Source organism: Stegostoma tigrinum, chromosome 2, assembly GCF_030684315.1.
Source record: "Stegostoma tigrinum isolate sSteTig4 chromosome 2, sSteTig4.hap1, whole genome shotgun sequence".
Taxonomy (NCBI): Eukaryota; Metazoa; Chordata; class Chondrichthyes; order Orectolobiformes; family Stegostomatidae; genus Stegostoma; species Stegostoma tigrinum.
The window spans coordinates 12,084,425-12,103,757 of NC_081355.1; the positions used below are offsets into that span (position 1 = coordinate 12,084,425).

The 19,333-nt window shown below is 41.1% G+C and overlaps 1 protein-coding gene and 1 non-coding gene across 3 annotated transcripts in view; both read right to left on the reverse strand.

Moving 5' to 3' along the window:
- The window catches only part of LOC132210705 (testis expressed protein 56-like), a 120,141-nt gene that overhangs the window by 60,944 nt on the left and 39,864 nt on the right, over positions 1-19,333 (reverse strand). The window contains exon 1 of one of the 2 annotated variants that reach the window (XR_009446876.1): positions 16,272-16,397. The exons of the other annotated variant lie outside the window; for it this stretch is intronic. The gene's annotated coding sequence lies outside the window, so the exon portion shown is untranslated. Of the gene's footprint in view, positions 1-16,271; positions 16,398-19,333 lie in introns of those variants that run through there. 2 annotated transcript variants of the gene reach the window in all.
- LOC125449223 (small nucleolar RNA SNORD36) lies at positions 17,004-17,080 on the reverse strand. The gene has a single exon (XR_007246869.1). It is a non-coding gene; the product is annotated as a small nucleolar RNA SNORD36 (small nucleolar RNA).

Here is a 19,333-nt window from a genome sequence, read left to right on the forward strand (position 1 = left end):
GTTGAGCTTCGATCATTTAACTAATTGTGCAATGCTTAACTGCATGACAAGTAATGAAGTGTATTAATTCTGATGTGTTACAATTGCCCAATTTTCAACCACTTACATTAATCAAAATGCATTAACAAAGCTGGTGAAATTACTCTCACAGCTGTGTTTTTGAGAATAAAGATGGAAATATGGGTTAAATGCAGCTCTGTTGTTATATCCACCTTTCAATATTTTGAAAGAGTATCAATGCAATTTTTTCAACCTTTTCAAGTACATTGATACTGTTTTAGCTGAGGTGCCTAAAAGTGAATGCATAGACCAGAATTTTTTTTATCTTTGCAATTTTCTTGAGATCATATTCTGGGTCTGGTCAGCAGTGGCTAGAGCTGCTTTATTGAGCTTCCTCCTTGGTTTTGTGGCCTCAAGGATAGTTTTAGAGGCTGTAGGGTAAAGTAGCATCCCATTGCCACTTAGGAAATCAAGAAGCCATGTACGAAATAGAAAATAAAATTTGTCATGACTTTGTATGATTTATTTAGTTTTATAATTTATGTAATTAAAATAGTGACTTATACACATTTACTGTATTTTCATAAATACATGTAACAATAAATTACTATTATTAGTTATTGGCATACACTGTTGAATTGTAATCTGATATAATGCATCACCTCATTGTACCATTTCTCAGTCTTGTTCCAGTTCAGGAGGCATAAAAATAAACTATAGCTACAGAATGTGTGAATACTAGAGTCTGCCTTTACACCTGTAACCCCATACCTCATCTCATGACCACAACTCTGCAAAGGTACCCATTATCAATGACTGCCAAAAAAGCAGTAGCTTTTTACTGTTTGGAGCAAAGTAGGGCTAAAGTGGGGATATCAAAAATGTTCTCTTTGGTGCCCATAATGTTTGCAGTGCAATAATACCACTGTGAAATCTGCAACATTTTTAAGCAAGTAGCTTTTTATAGAATATTGTACGCACATAATATGCACTTAAGTTACAAATTACATTATAGCTGTGTTCACTTTTGCACATTGGGAACTATTTGTCCTCCTATCTGATCTGTTCAATGCGTTAAATTTGATTAAACTTGTTGCAAATAAAAGTGTCTAGTTTATTTATTCCCGGGATGTTCACAACAATGGCAAGTCATCATTTTTTGCCCACCACAACTTGCCTTTGTGAGTTTTGTGGTGAGCCATTTGCAACTGAGTGGTTTCTAGGCCATTTCAGAGTCCACCACATTGCTGTATTTAAGGGTCACACTTCAGCCTGAGCAGGTAAAGGTCAGCAGATTCCTCTCCTGAAGAACATCAGTGAACCAGATGGAATGTTTTGGCTAAACATGGCATTTTATCCTAGATAGATTTAATTAATTGAATTAAATATGTGCAGCTGGCAATGGCAGGATTTGATCTTTGGATTGGAGACAATAAGCAGATGCTGGAAACCAGAGCCTATAGGTGTGAGGCTGGAAAAGCACAGCAGGTCAGACAGCATCTGAGGAGCAGGTAAATCAATGTCTCCATGTAGCCTACTTGAAGGAAGCAATGGAAGAGAATAGAAAAGATCAGAAAGCTGTCAACATAATCAAAGACCCCTCCTACCCCTGTTATAATCTCTTCCACCCACTTCCATTGGGCAGAAGATACAAAGGTTTAAAAACATGTACCAACAGATTTAAGAATAGCTTCTTCCCCACTATTAGCAGACTTATGAACAGACATCTCATGTATTAGAGTTGATCTTTCTCTGCACTGGTGATGTAATACCATACCCTGCATTCTATTGTATTTATGTAAGGTATGATTTGTCTGAACAGCACACAAAGCAATATTTTTCACTGTATCTTGGTACATGTGACAATAATAAATCAAATCAAATCAAATGATTTGCAATTGGATCAACACATGAAGCCTGCTTGGAAATTTATGTGTATTGCTTCACTTTCTAAATCTGATCTTCCTGCTATGTTTAGTCTACAAGAGTCATACTGAGAAAGTGTCGACAAAAGTTCCATGTGAGGTTTTTTATTTATAACCTCTAGCTCCAAGTTTGTCTCAGGAGGCTTCTTTTTTGGCGGGAATCCCAAGTATTAGTTTTTACAAGTGAACTCTGCTATCACTTGTAACCTCTGCACTGAAACCCTGCTAGGTTCAGTATAAATTATGTAGGACACTCATAATTTTTTTTTGCAGGACATATATACCCTGTCAATGTTGTTTGGGTACATGTATAGGAACCCTCTGCAAGAAATGTACTCTAAATCACCTTGTCAGCAATGGAAATTGTTATTGTCATTTTGTACAATATATGGTATGAAGGCAATTGCTTCATACATTTTAACAAATAATGTCATGAAACATAATCATTCTTTATGACTCAACTGAAGACCCGCCATACTTTCATGCATTCTTAATAAGCTTTGAAATTCATTGTTATCAGAAGTGCTGTATCAAGCGGCTCAATGTGCCAAATACAGCTTTGCTAACCGAAATGCCAGGTCAGCTACTTAAACTACAAAGGACCACATTGTGAGTCAAGTACCTCACATATGGAAATGTAGCCCCAGTAGGTACTTTTTAAACCCAAACAATGCTTAGAAGTTGAAACTTCTCATCCTTTAGGTGCATAAAAGTATCACCGTATATTTGAAGTAAGAAGGCATACTTCTGAATGTAAGGAATAATTACTGTTAGTCCAAGCTGTGAATTTTGGATTGGATCACCTATTGGCATACTGTGGATCACCTTCTGTTTCTTCCTATGCATATTAATTCAACAGAATTCATACAAGGCCAGTTGTTGACTTTGACATTGTGATGGAGACTGCTGAATGGAAACATTGAGATTGCTAGAGGTTCAACACTAATGAACTACATGCTGAGCAAGGAAGTTGTGGTGGAGTTGTGTTGCTATGTGCAGTGAAGCTAAGTGCAAACAAAAAATCGATAAGAGTGTAACTGGAGGTCAAGGTGACTACAGTTATGAGTTTCTAAATTAAGGGCATCTTCAAGCAATTGCTGAAATACGGAATTCACAGAAATCAACATTCATAATATATCAGAATCTCTCCACCTCAAAGGCAAAGTAATGCACTAACATGAGCTGAGTAAAGTTTTATGTGACCTGTGACCAGTGGTGTTCCACAGGGATCTGTGCTGGGACCACTGTTGTTTGTGATATATGTAAATGATTTGGAGGAAGGTGTAGGTGGTCTGATCAGCAAGTTTGCAGATGACACGAAGATTGGTGGAGTAACTGATAGTGAAGGGGACTGTCAGAGATTAGAGCAGAATATAGATAGACTGGAGAGTTGGGCAGATAAATGGCAGATGGAGTTCAATCCGGGCAAATGCGAGGTGATGCATTTTGGAAGATCAAATTCAAGGGCGAACTATACAGTAAATGGAAAAGTCTTAGGGAAAATTGATGAACAGAGAAATCTGCGTGTTCAGGTCCATTGTTCCCTGAAGGTGACAACGCAGGTCAACAGGGTGGTCAAGAAGGCATATGGCATGCTTTCCTTCATTGGACGGGGTATTGAGTACAAGAGTTGGCAGGTCATGTTGCAGTTGTATAGGACTTTGGTTCGGCCACATTTGGAGTACTGTGTACAGTTCCGGTCTCCACATTACCAAAAGGATGTGGATGCTTTGGAGAGGGTGCAGAGGAGGTTCACCAGGATGTTGCCTGGTATGGAGGGCGCTAGCTATGAAGACAGGTTGAGTAGATTAGGATTATTTTCATTAGAAAGACGGAGATTGAGGGGGGACCTGATTGAGGTCTACAAAATCATGAGGGGTATAGACAGGGTGGATAGCAAAAAGCTTTTTCCCCAGAGTGGGGGACTCAATTACTAGGGGTCATGAGTTCAAAGTGAGATGAGGAAAGTTTAAGGGAGATATGCGTGAAAAGTTCTTTACACAGAGGGTGGTGGGGACCTGGAACGCGTTGCCAGCGGAGGTGGTAGACGCAGACACGTTAGCGTCTTTTAAGATATATTTGGACAGGTACATGGATGGACAGGGAGCAAATGGACACAGACCGTTAGAAAATAGATGACAGGTTAGACAGAGGATCTTGATCGGCGCAGCCTTGGAGGGCCGAAGGGCCTGTTCCTGTGCTGTAATTTTCTTTGTTGTTCTTTGTTCTTTCACTGGAGGACCATTAAGCACAAGAAGATTTCGAACAACAGAACAAAGAAGATGGGCCCATAGAACCAATGGCTCGTAGAACCAATGACTTAAGTTCAAGTCACAGCATTAGATAGTATTGGAGGCAACTTTATGCACAAAGGCCTTCCTATATTTCAGACAACTTGTTACATTTTCTCACTGATATTCAACCAAGTGCATTTCTCTCTGGTCTTTCAGAGCTACATCTTTGTCTCATTGAAATGGACAAATTTCAGTCCATTTTCAATCGAATTATGAAATGATATAGCAAAGGAGGAGGCCATTTGGCCTGTCATGTCTGTCCTTATTCTTTGAGCATGTTGTTCATTCAATCCCATTCTCCGGTTCTTTCTCCATATCAGGTGTTGTAAACTGAGTGTGCAAATTTTGTGAATCTCACACAACTCCAGATTTGAAACTCAGAAGCCCAACTTCAATTGCAAAAGGCAGTGTGACGTTTTCCACTGCAGATGGAAAGCTTAAGGAAAACCAGGAAGGAAACTCCTATGTTGACCTTTCATCACTTTGCTCTGGAATGTCTAACAATGAAACATTGCCAAGCCACAAGACCATTTTTGTTGCTAATTCAATCTTATATTGACATGAAAATATTTGCAAGGTTTTCAAAACAAAACCTGTACTGATCCCTTTCTTTATTTAATGGTAAGATGTGAGAATGAATGGGACAAAACAACAATGCTAACATCTTTTATTTATAAACCTCCTTTAGGGATTATTGAAACATCCCCAAGCATTTCACGGTGTACAATAGGGATTCCAGAGCTTGACTCCCAAGACACTGAAGCACAGCTACTAATGGTAGAGAGACTATAATTGAGAATGCACTAGAGACCAGAATTAGAAGAGTGTAGAGGTCTTAGAGGGTAAGAATTTACTGCCACAGAGAGGGCTAAGGCTGGAGAGAGATTTGAAAGCCACGATGAGTATTTTAAAATGAAAGGATGGATGCCCTTGCATAGTTTTAATAATGCAATTATGAGAACAACAATTGTGCATGCAGCAAACTGAACACCGTTTAATGACTTCTAAATCCATATCTCTTAAATCCCTAGGCTCATTCAAAACACTGAGTGTACAACATTCAGAGCATAGCTTCTGCTCATTTTTATAAACTGGATGCATTACCTCATGATTAGTGGACGGTTTTTACTTTGGAGAATCACTCACACATGGAGATCAGCCATGAGGCTCTGGGTGGACCCAGAATCTGACAGTTCCAAATCCTGTATAAATACTGTTCCAAATTCCAGCTAGTATTTAACCAACTATGTTCCCTCCAGTCAGGCTTGTGGGTGGATGGGAATTGTGCTCAATTGCAGGTTGCCTGGTGGAGCAGAGATCTCAGAACTTTGGCTCACACCAAGGTGTTTACTGAAGTGCCCTAAATTGGACAATAAGACTAGGTGAAGTAGAGTTAAATTCCCACTCAGTTTGTGATTGCCCTACCTGAGTAGCTTTAGGCTATCTTTAACTGTATCAAAATGTGACGTTTGGGTGATTGACCCTTATTTCTAAGTACCTTAGTCAGGTACAGCTAAGATTTTATTCCTTTTTAGCATGCAGCTTTATCACACTTCAATTGAAACAAAGTTCACTAATTCAAAATTAAAGAGTGGATTACAAGATTTTCACATGGGTGAAAGAAACAGGAATTTTATTACTTACTAATTCCTAAAAATAATTAAACTGGCATCAACACAAACAGACAGAAATTTAACTCCACTTGGACCTAGTCTTAATCCCCAATTTAGTGAACTTCTGCACAGGCATAAAGTTTAGAAAGGGGAGAGTGTGAAGTACAAAAAAAAAGGAAGATTAAAGAATATGCAGTTTCAAAGTTCTTAGATTCCTTGTGATGTTAAACTTTAATCTGAGGCCTCACTTGTTTAACTGATGTTTGTGGCCATAACATCAGCAAACATTGCAAGTTATCTTTGAGGTCTCAGCGAATGGGTGTTTCTGTAGTTTACTCTGTTACTGGATTATTTCTTTCACGAGGGTGAGTGAAGGCAGAAAGAAAGTTTTTCAGTTCTTCTGTTACAAATCCTCTTTTCACCCACTCTGGAGTTGCTCAAACATTGTGACTTGAAATACAGCTCATTACTGTGTAGTCATGTCTGGGCTCATTGTTTTCCAAGCTGGGTAAGTTGCAGGCTGTTTTTTCTATCCCAATATGTGAATTGTGTGTTTAAAGATGGAAGTGAAACAGGAGATACAGATCTGAATTTTCATGCGCTTTGAAAACAGTCTTAATTATGGCTCAAGCTGGTGCTTATTTACTGTCTTTTTTTGAACAGGCTTAATCTATGGTCAGCTGATGGGTGTGACTATTTTGAATCAGCAGTTTTTCTTTTTAAAAACCTTTTGAATCAGCAATTTTCCTTTCTAAAAACCATTCCAGTCCATGACAGTCCAGGTATTAATAGTCAGATGATTGAAGTTGAAAACTGATAGTCCATTTTAATTATAACAATGATTGGTGAATTGAAGTTGAACAAATTACAGTTCTCGACAAAATTTACACATCTAAGGCTCTTCCTAATAGATGCCAATGTTCCTTCTTAGTTTGACTTTATGCAGTGATATCTGCAGTTACAAGCAGTTGTTATGCCTCCAATAGAACTGAATTTTTAACAGATTATCATCCATTTGTCCCCTTCACTGTCTTAGACAGAATTAAAGGACTAAATATTTAGCCAAACAACTTACAGAGGAATGGTCAGCACTTATATCTGCTGCCGTTTGAGAAGTCCCAAATTCTTCCATCCCTTTACTAAGACCATGCTGGACAATATCTAATCTGTGTCAGACTTGGCTCAGTTGGTGGAAATCTTGTCCTGGATTCTCCAGGTTCAAGTCCCACGCCAGGCATTGAGCATAAAAGATCAAGTTGACATTGCAGCAAAGTGCTGAGGAGTACCATCATGTTGTAGGCACCAACTTTTAAATTAGATGTGAACCTGAGGCCCCGTTTTCCCCTTCAAGTTGATCTACAAGATCCCATAGCATATTTTGGCAGAGAGCAGAGGAAATATCCCCAATGTTCCGACCAATACATATCCCCGTAATCAACATCACAAAAATAGATTGTTCTGACATTACCTTACAATTGCTATATGTGGGGGAGCTTTACTGTGTACAAATTGTCTGTCACATTTCCTACACTACATTTGTGACTACACTTCAAAAGCACTTTGATCGCTGTAGACTGCTATGAGGTCATGAAGCAAGCCTTCCCCTTCAACTGTTTTCCCCAGCAGATTTTCTGATTGTCCACATTTATCTCTCAACCAACGTCATGACAAGTATAGATTAAATCTGGTCACTATCTCATTTCTATTTATGACACCTTGCCATATCCAAATTGGTTGCAGCATTTCTTACATTAGAACAATGACATGTCCCAAAGTATTTTGTTGGCCATAAGGCACTCAAGGTGTCCAAAAGCTCTGGAAATGTTGACATATTAATACAAGGTCAGTCTTCATTATTTCTTACACCCATAAATCTCTGCAGATAGGTTGTCTCTCATGGCATCTCCAATAATATTACAACAGTTTTTTCAAAGAGCACCACTTCAATCCTACTATCATCTGAATGTTCGGATCTATGTTTCAGGAAAACAGCTCTCATACAAATGAATTACTTTCGAATGCATGATTGTGGCCATGTGGGCAAATGCATCAGTAATTTTGTGTGTCACAAAACCTCACAAATTATTATAATAATGGCTTGAGTTAGGTCCTGTTTGCTGAAGAGGTACGCTCGGAAGAACACTGAGAACAAGCACCTATCTGCCAGAGATAATAGGAACTGCAGATGCTTGAGAATCCAAGATAACAAAGCGCAGAGCTGGATAAACACAGCAGGCCAAGCAGCATCTCAGGAGCACAAAAGCTGATGTTTCGGGCCTAGACCCTTCATCAGAAAAGGGGGATGGGGAGAGGGTTCTGAAATGAATAGGGAGAGAGGGGAAGGCAGATCGAAGATGGATAGAGGAGGAGATAGGTGGAGAGGAGACAGACAAGTTAAAGAGGTGGGGCTGGAGCCCGTAAAGGGAGGTAGGGAGGGGATAGGTCAGTCCGGGGAGGACAGACAGGTCAAGGTTAGTAGGTAGGAAATGGGGGTGTGGCTTGAGGTGGGAGGAGGGGTTAGGTGAGAGGAAGAACAGGTTAGGGAGGCGGGGATAAGCTGGGCTGGTTTTGGGATGCAGTGGGGGAAGGGGAGATTTTGAAGCTGGTGAAATCTACATTGATACCATTAGGCTGCAGGGTTCCCAAGTGGAATATGAGTTGCTGTTCCTGCAACCTTCGGGTGGCATCATTGTGGCACTGCAGGAGGCCCATGATGGACATGTCATCTGTGGAATGGGAGGGGGAGTTGAAATGGTTTGCGACTGGGAGGTGCAGTTGCTTATTGCGAGCCAAGTCTGGGTGCTCTGCAAAGCGGTCCCCAAGCCTCCGCTTGGTTTCCCCGAAGTAGAGGAAGCCACAATGGGTACAGCGGATGCAGTGTACCTGAAATGTCAGCTTTCCTTCTCCTAAGATGCTGCTTGGCCTATCTGCCAGTTTTGGCTTTTGATAACAATACACATAATAATTGTTGGGCTGCAGAATACGCAGTTAGATTTCAATTTATAGACGCTATTAATTTGGAAACTAAGTCAAAATATTCTGCTGTTGCAGTGACGACTGGGGTATTCAATTTGATGTCAAGTATTATGTCAAGATGAGAAGTATAGAAGACCAGGTCTGCACCTGACTTAACAACGTCAGTAATTGCATGACACTGCAATAATGACAACCACTTGATTTATATAACACCTTTAACACTTTTAGCAGTAGCATTATAAAGCAATGTCTGACAACAAACATTGAGATCACATTGACAAAAAAAACATATTAGGACACGATTGAAAGGGGTCAAGGCCAATTTGCATTTAAATAAGTGAAAACCACCTGAGAAAGGCACACACTTCCACGTCCCAAGAAAGCAAACCTCAAGCCATTTCACTTTCACACAGTAATCCATCCTAAATATTTTCTAAGTCATCTCACAACAACCAGAGGATGGCTTTTGAACCATCTGGGCTGCATTGGGTAGATTCATGGCACCAACCCATCTTCTTGGTATTATTCCAAGCTACTGATACTGAATGAGAAAAGATTTCCACATGATGTTTTCAGCAGAAGATAAGCTCAGTACTAACAAACATAATAGGTTTATTACATATTACTTAATAGCTAGTTGCATTACACCTGAATACATGATAGTCTCTTGTGAGATCATACGGTCTACTTAAGATTCATTACACATTACTGCTACTGAAATATTCTGGCACACAACTATCAAAATTTGGTTAGGTGCCCCCAGAAACAGTTCTTTATGTCCTGAAGGGAATTGATTAACTAGCAAATTCTGCTACTTATTGCGGAATCAGACACAAACACAAAATGTTTGCAACTGTCTGGAATTTTTTTAATATTTCATGAGATGAGGGCATCGCTGCATAGGTGAAAATTTATTGCCCATCCCTAATCACCGAGCAGGCAGTTAAGAGTCAATCACATTGCTGGTGTCTGGAGTCACATGTAGGCCAGACCAGGTCAGGAAGGCATTTTGCTTCCCTAAAGGACATTAGTGAACCAAATGGATTCATGGCCATCATCAGACACCTAATTCCACGATTTTGATGGTGCGATTTGACCCAAGTTCCCAGAACATTTCCTGGGTCTCTGGAGTAACAGTCCAGTGATAAGGCAACTAGGCCATTACCTCCCCTTAAATCATTTTTACAAACTCCCTTTTACTCACATCTATGTTTTGGTAAAGAATTGGCAGACTGTGGATAACAACCAAGCGAAGTGAATTGTGAGAAAGTACACTGAAATGTACTCTGATCATCTAATCCCAACTACGACTCCAAGAGTATATTCTATGCGAAGCTAGAGGTTCAAGTATTTTCCAACACATTTATAAATGTGCAAGATACACAGTGTAATGCTGCTTCTGTTAATGCCTTTAAAAACAAATAGCACTGACAGCTGACTGAGATTGAGGATATACTGGTAAACATTGCCACAGATGGTAAAATATTCAAAGATAATACAGATTTCAGTCATGTTGGGAGTAAAATAATTGCATGCATCAAAGAAACTGAGCTGGTCAGCACTGAATTGAATGTATTATTTTGCTAACTAAATATTAAAGAGTTTCAGGTCTGCTTTTCTCAGAGCAGTTGCTCTTTTAATGTCCTTTGAAGCATTTTCAAAAGAAATTAGGAGCATTCATGGCAAACCAAGTCGATTATACTTCATTGATAAAAGTGGATTGATGAGGTCAAAAGATCCCGTGCTCTTAAATCTTAAAGCGTTTACATTATTATAAATAAAGTGTTCACTAATAACATTGGTGGTCCGATAGCTTGAGATAAGTAGCATTTCTTTCTCAACCAGCAGGTCATGACCTCACATTCATTTTGCTCCTTTGCTGGTAAGGGTTTTTCGGTTCTCAACCTGGACCACTAGATGCAGTAAAATGTGGATGTAGTTAAATGCAGAAGAGATTGTACCTTGATAGAAGAATTTAAAAAAACTATTGTTGCTTGACTTATTGCTTCTGGTTGCTCAAATAAGATTGTGGGCACAGATGATGTTTGCAGACGACACAAAGGTTGGAGGTGTTGTTGACAGTATAGAGGGCTGTTGCAGGCTGCAGCGGGACATTGACAGGATGCAGGGATGGGCTGAGAGGTGGCAGATGGAGTTCAACCTGGATAAATGTGAGGTGATGCATTTTGGAAGGTCGAATTTGAAAGCTGAGTGCAGGATTAAGGATAGGATTCTTGGCAGTGTGGAGGAACAGAGGGATCTTGGTGTGCAGATACTTAGATCCCTTAAAATGGCCACCCAAGTGGACAGGGTTGTTAAGAAAGCATATGGTGTTTTGGCTTTCATTAGCAGGGGGATTGAGTTTAAGAGTCGTGAGATCTTGTTGCAGCTCTATAAAACTTTGGTTAGACCGCACTTGGAATACTGCGTCCAGTTCTGGTCACCCTATTATAGGAAAGATGTGGATGCTTTGGAGAGGGTTCAGAGGAGGTTTACCAGGACGCTGCCTGGACTGGAGGGCTTATCTTATGAAGAGAGGTTGACTGAGCTCGGACTTTTTTCATTGGAGAAAAGGAGGTGGAGAGGGGACCTAATTGAGGTATACAAGATAATGAGAGGCATAGATAGAGTTGATAGCCAGAGACTATTTCCCAGGGCAGAAATGACTAACACGAGGGGTCATAGTTTTAAGCTGGTTGGAGGAAAGTATAGAGGGGATGTCAGAGGCGGGTTCTTTACACGGAGAGTTGTGAGAGCATGGAATGCGTTGCCAGCAGCAGTTGTGGAAGCAAGGTCATTGGGGACATTTAAGAGACTGCTGGACATGCATATAGTCACAGAAATTTGAGGGTGCATACATGAGGATCAATGGTCGGCACAACATCGTGGGCTGAAGGGCCTGTTCTGTGCTGTACTGTTCTATGTTCTATGTTCTATGATGGAGTAATCTTGAGTCATACTGTCCTGTTGGTAGAAGGCTTTGTTATGGATAGGCAGGAATAATGATGTGAATTTAAATATACACGGATGTTGGTTTTCAATATTGCAGTATATTTTGGCAGATCAGTTGCATAAGTTAGCCCAGGTTTATAATGTCTGACTGCAATACTTCCCGATTGCAACACAACACTGCGCACAATGCCCTTCATCTAGAACAATTTATCAGGCTAATTAGAGTGCTGTTCATACATACACACCATGAAAGGGTTTAGTGTCTTTTCAAGTTCATAGTGCGATAGCCTTTCTATGTAAGGTCATCAACATAAATTCATTATACTACAAACAAAATTCACAACCAAAAACAATGAATATCCTTCAGCGGAAAACCAAAAAATAATATTACAGCGCTAAATCAAATCTATGTTCATTTGACACTGAGAGTCATCATAACCCGGAAGGCATTGCCTGAATGAGTGGTGAAAGCAAATTTAATGGTCACATTCAGAATGGGAGAATTTGAGATGTTGGATAATGAACAGTACAGCAATAATTCAGGCAATAGAATCTGTATTGCATTTTGCTAAATACAATTCAGTAAGTTCACTGTTCTGTCTTTTTGCAATAATCCGGCATTTTCTTTGCTCCTTCTAGTATTTATTCAATTCCATTCTGAAGGTTACTGCAGAATCTGTAACTGTCACCCTATCAAGCAGTACATTCCAAACTCTAACGACTCCTTGGAAAGAAAATTGTTTCTCCTGTCACCTCAGGTTCATTTCCCAATCCCAGCCCACATCTGTGCCCCTGTTATGGTCTCTTCAGTCAATTAAAGTAATTTACCTTTATTTGTTCTATTCAAAACCTTCATAATTTTAAACACTCTTTTCAAATCTCTTCTCAATATTCTCTGCTCTGAGATGAACAACCCCAGGTTCTCCAGTCAGCTCCATTCATCATCTCTGGAAGCAAAGTTCTTCTGTATCCTCTCCAAAGTCTCATTGTCCTAAAGTGTGGTGCCAAAAACTTGATACAATCCCTCTGGTTGGAGTTGCCCTACTGTTTAATGCAGATTTAGCATTACCTCATGGTCTCAATAGTCTTTAGATCAATTTACAAAGCCCTGAATCCCAGAAATTTTACAAACTAGTTGGTTAGTCTCCCTTGCCACCTTCAGGCATTTGTTCTTGTTCATAGATCATAGTATCCCTACAGCGTGGAAACAGGCCTTTCAGCCCAACAAGCCCACACGGGCCCTCAGAGAATCCCACCCAGACCCTAATCTGCATGTCCCCAAGAACTGCGGGCAATTTAGCATGGCCAATCCACCTAACCTGCATGTCTTTGGACTGTGGGAGGAAACCAGAGCACCCAGAGGAAACCCACACAGATACGGGGAGAATATGCAAACTCCGCACAAGCAGTCACCCAAGGGTGGAATCGAACCTGCGTCCCTGATGCTGTGAGGAAGCAGTGCTAACCTCTGAGCCACTGTGCCAGCTTTAAAACTATAAATTGTATTTTCTCTCCTGGTGCTTCCTTCCAAAACATCATTTCACACATTGCTGTGATGAATTTAATCTATGTCAACAGTTCTGGATGCCACGTTATAGGAAAGATGTGAACGGATTGGAGACAGCATCGAAGTGATTTACCAAAACAATGCCAGGGATGAGAAAGTTCAGTAATGAGCACAGATTTGAAAGGTTCCGACTGGTCCTTGGAGAGAAGGAAGCTAAGAGGAGATCTGATAGTGTTTTTGAAATCATGAGCAGACTGGATAAAGTAGGTGGGGAGAAATTGTTCCCAGTCATAAAGGGATCAAGAATGAGTGGGCGTTGGTTTAAAGTGACTTTCAAAAAGGAGCAAACGTGATGTGAGAAAATGCTTTTTCACACAGTGAGCAGTTAGAATATGGAATGCACTGCCTGGAAATGTGACGGGGCAGCTTCAATTGAGGGACTCTAGAATGCGTTGGATGATTACTTGGATAGATACACTGTACAAAGGTATGGGGGAGTACAGCAGGCAATTAACCCCAGTTGGGCCGAATGGACCACTTCTGCCCTTGACATGTCTGTGATTCTGTCGTTTTGAATGGCAGAAATCTAGGAAAGGGGGAGGTGCAACGAGACCTGGGAGTCATGGTGGAACAGTCACTGAAGATTGGCATGCAAGTGCAGCAGGCAATGAAGAAAGCGAATGGCATTCTGGCTTTCGCAGCGTAACAATTTGAGTAAAGGAGTAGGGATGTCTTGCTGCAGTTACACAGGGCCTTGGTGAGGCCATACCTTGAGTATTGTATGCAGTTCTGGTCTCCTAGTCTGAGGAAGGACATTCTTGTTATTGAGGGAGTTCAGAAAATATTCACCAGACTGATTCCCAGGAAGGCAGGACTGACGTCTGAAGAAGGACTGGATTGACTGGGCGTGTACTCACTGGAATTTAGAAGAATGAGAAAGGATCTCATAGAAACATACAAAATCCTGATGGGACTGGACAGGCTAGATGGGGGAAGATCGTCCCTGATGTTGGGGTAAGTCCAGAACTAGTGGCCACAGTCTAAGAATAAGGGGTAAGCCATTCAGGACTGAGATGACAAAGAATTTCTTCACTCAAAGTGTTGTGAACCTGCGGAATTCTCTCCCACAGAAAGCTGCTGGGGCCAGTTCGTTAGATACATTCAAGAGGGAGCTGGATGTGGCGTGTTCAGGTGGTATGGAGAGAAAGCAGGAATGAGATACTGAAATTGCACAATCAGCTACGACCATATTGAATGATGGATCGGGCTCAGAGGGCTGAATGGCCTACTCCTGCTCCTACATTTCTATGTTTCTATATTTCCGGCAATGTCCGTCCTCCTGAAGTTCATTGCTACCCTCCTCTCCATTCACTATATCTCCAAGTTTTGAATCATCTGCAAATTTGAAAACTGTGCCTTGTACCTTGAATCCATGATATTAATGTACATTCAAACTTGGTGTGGTGCTAGGACCAGAAAGGCTGAGGGGAGATTCAAAGAGTCTGGTGGGAGACTGGCAGTGTTGGAGAGGAGAGATCAGTGGAGCTGCGGCAGGGAGATCAGTTGGGTTGTAGGCAGCGAGTGGGACAGTGTCTGGTCAGGAATGGTTGATGAAACAGGGGCATTGGAGATGAAATAAAAAGGCATTTATCTCCTGAATCAAGCTGACCCTACCCCGCTTTAGCCAAAGAGCCATTTAGTCACTCTCTGCACTCTGGGAAGTTCAGCCAACTCAAGATAAATTTAAAATAGGGGTTAATTCAGAGGTGCAGTGTTTCGTTGTAAATTTGAAATCGCCAACCTGTGAATGGGTTGCCCACCATCATTAACACCAGAGGTCAGCCCTTTAGAGATGGATTCAGGACAGGATTCCAGATTTTAAACTTTTAATAACCTAACCAATCTAAAATCATCCACTTTTGTTGGGGAAAGGGGGAAAATAAAAGTAGAAAAGTCGCCTCATCATTTCTAAATGTTTCCCGACCACATTAAACAGACATTTTCTGTATTCATTCGTGTGGGTATCACAGTCCAGGCCAGCATTCAATACCCACCTCTAAAAGTCAACCACATAGCTGTGGGTCTGGAGTCACATGTAGATCAGATCAGGTTAAGGACAGCAGTCTCCTTCCCTAAAGGACATCTGTGAACCAGTTGAGTTTTTCCCAGAGGGGTGACAATTAACAATGCTTTCATGGTCATCATTACATATTTAATTCCAGATTTTTATTCAATTTAAATTCCACTATCTGCCATGGCAGGATTTGAACCCAGATCCCCAGAACATTGCCTGGATCTCTGGATCAACAGTCTAGGTTAATGTCAACAGGCCTCTATCTTCCAATCAAACTGAATGTTCTGTAACAGAGAAACTGGAACAGGACTAGGCCACTCTGCCCCTCAAGCCTTTTCCTACATTTAATTAGATCATGGTTGATTTTTGGCCTAACTCCACATATCTACCTAAAATTGCTATGTCGACCTTTGCTGCTTTCATTATCTTACAGCCCTTTGGGACCACTTCTGTACCTTTGGAGCCCTTCACCACCACAATTTCTACTCAGACTTCCCTCAGCCATCAAGAATGCACCCCAATTATCGCTGCCCCTTCATAACACCTCCACCTCATCAGTTTTCATCTCATCCAACAGTCCAACAACCTCATTTACTTTTCTGGCTTCAGAAAAGTTTCTGACCCCAGTAAACATTGGAGAGAAATATTTGAAGGTGAAAAAATTAACAGGCATACAAAGCAAGTGCCATTTGCCCAGATTACATCGTTCCACCACAGAGCCAGCACTAATACAATGGGTTGAATGGTCTACTCTGTATTGTGTCATTCTATGCATAGAAAAGAAAACATCTACCTTGTACCACTGCAGCTCAGAAAAATAAAAACAAACGTTTCAAATTGCTTCAGGTGACCAGAATCTCAATGAACTATTTCCTTAGAAGTGGCTGCTACAAGTACAACTAGAATTATTACTTTGATCTCTCTTTGTACCTTCCTATATTCCGTTCTTTTCAAGTTGAGGGCAGCCATTGTACTATCTGTTGTCAGAGAGCAGTAACGGTGCTGTCCCTGGTGAATCAATTCAACATGTTGTCCCCAAGCTTGAATTCACGGACCACATACTGTGCAGCCAACAAACTTCCTGTTTACTGATCACGGGTTTCTGAGCAGTCGTCGAGCCGCTCTTAAAAATTGCCTGCGCTGACGTGTATTTCCCAAAGTGCGGAGAAACACATTATGGAGCGCAGACAAAAAGACACTTTGTCTCTGAGGTGCTGCCTGGGATTATCCTGATAGCAGTTACTGCCTCGAAACGGATTACGTTTGTCATTTCAAACAATTTACAGAGGGAAGAGATACAGTATCACAAACTAAAATAGTATGTAAAGAAATAAAACAAACAGATCCTTCAGAGTTGATTTGAAAATGTCAAGTTAGAAATACTTTCATTTTGAGCAGCTGATAATCCTGCTTTGTGTTTCCAGTAATTGATTATATTTTATTATATAATGCAATTAACTTCGTCAAGTGGAATAACCTGACATTTTCTAAAGGACAGAAATATGTTCTCATTTGCAGAAGTCATTTTGGGTTGATGGTGAATATTAAGTGTTTCAGATTGATTATGAATATTGAGTGTTTTGGGTTGATGGTAAATATTGAGTGTTTTTGGGTTTGATGGTGAATATTGAGTGTTTTAGGCGGATGGTGAATATTAGTGTTTTGGCTCAGGGTTTAAAAGCCATCATTTCTAATTTACATAAACAATTTACTTTCAGAAATTCAGTGCATCATGGCCAAGATTTTGAGACAACAAAGTGTGCGGCTGGATGAACACAGCAGGTCAAGCAGCATCTTAGGAGCACAAAAGCTGACGTTTCGGGTCCACACCCTTCATCAGAGGGGTCAAGGCCCGAAACGTCAGCTTTTGCGCTCCTATGATGCTGCTTGGCCTGCTGTGTTCATCCAGCGCCATGTTATCTCGGATTCTCCAGCATCTGCAGTTCCCATTATCTATGGCCAAGATTTTCACGTGATACCACACGAGGAGGACTAGGAGGGAGGGAGCTCAGAAACTTCAGTATCGAGGAAATTAACAGTTAGTAATCCAGAAAATGGGGTGGAGGATTTGGATTTAAAATCTTATCATGGCCACTGGGGACTTGAAACTCTATCTATCAGTAAACAGTAAGCTCAAAAGCCACAATCAGTAATGGTGACAATAGGCAAAATTATATAGGGGTCAGATGGTCAGACTAGTAGCAGAACCAGATGAGTCTGGTGAAGCTCATTCCATCTGTTGCACTTTTTACAAGCAGCATGGCAAGTTTCTTGGTAGGAAGTGATGAGTTGCCAGCTGGGGGTAGATTATAGTTTGATAAATGCTTTGTTGACAGCCCAACTCACCTCTTCATAATCAGTTTCCTATCTTACCAAGTTTCCAAAACAAGGTAGGTATTGAGTAAACTCAGCATGGAGACCAAAGAGTATACTTGATGGATTCAGCTTACTGCCACACATGCCCCACTCCATGAGCACAGGCATCATTTGCCAACTCCTCATGACCATCATGGCATCTCTCTGATCCACATGCTGGGTGCTCAGGAAGCAGACACTTGCATTGCGGGACACACAGGTAACCAGCATTGAAAAGCCACAGCATAGACAGTTTGCGGGGAGAGGCACCCAGCTGAAGGAATGGACGAGGCTGCATCTCAGGGCTGCTGACCTGCTCTCTTAGTGCTCACTCACTCAGCACTTACCTGCATGCTCATAGCTTCCCTGCCTTAGCTTGCCTTACTGTGCCTGCCTGCTCAATAGCACTTCAGCAAGGTCCAAAGGGTTTCACTATGACTGATTTGAGATGCTCTATAGCACAGACACAAAGGCTAATTCTCAATAGGTATCTATCCAGGAGGACTGGGGGGCTTGGACTGCTTGGACACATTGAGATGCATATCAATGCTCTAAAGGGTCCTGCCATTTACTGTGTACTTTCCTCTTGCATTTGACCTACCAAATGCATCACCTCACACTTGTCTGCCTTAAATTCCATCTGCTGTTTCTCCACCCAACTTTCTAGTTGATCTATATCCTACTGGTCCTTTGATAACCTTCCTCATTATCCACAACTCCATCAATTTTTATGTCATCTACATGTTGACTAATCCGACCACCTACATTTTCAAGTAATTATACGTATTGTAAACAACAGAGGTCCTAGCACTGATCGTTGGGGAACATACTGATCACAGACCTGGTCACTGCATTATAAGAAGGATGTAGAAGCTTTGGAAAGGGTGCAGAGGAGATTTACTAGGATGTTGCCTGGTTTGGAGGGAAGGTCTTACGAGGAAAGGCTGAGGGACTTGAGGCTGTTTTCGTTAGAGAGAAGAAGGTTGAGATATGACTTAATTGAGACACATAAAATAAACAGAAGGTTAGACAGGGTGGATAGGGAGACCCTTTTTCCTAGGATGGTGACGGCGAGCACAAGGGGGCATAGCTTTAAATTGAGGGGTGAAATATATAGGACAGATGTCAGAGGTAGTTTCTTTACTCAGAGAGTAGTAAGGGAATGGAACGCTTTGCCTGTAACGGTAGTAGATTCGCCAACTTTAAGTACATTTAAGTCGTCATTGGACAAGCATATGGACGTACACAGAATAGTGTAGGTTAGATGGGCTTCAGATAGGTATGACAGGTCGGCACAACATCGAGGGCCAAAGGGCCAACTTACCTTGGATACCATGCGACTTAATCTTCTGGACCAGCTTACCATGTGGGACCTTGTCAAATACATTAGTAAAGTCCTTGTAGACAACATCCACTGCCCACCCTCAATCATCTTTGTCACTTTCTCAAAAAACACAATCAAGTTTGTGAGCCCTGACCTCTCTTGCATGAAGCCATGCTGACCATCCCTAATAAATCCAATATTTTCCAAATGCAAGTAAATCCTATACCTGAGAATCTTTTTCAGTAATTTTCCTACCACTGATGCAATGCTCACTGACCTATAATTTCCTGGATTATATATGGAGCCCTTCTTG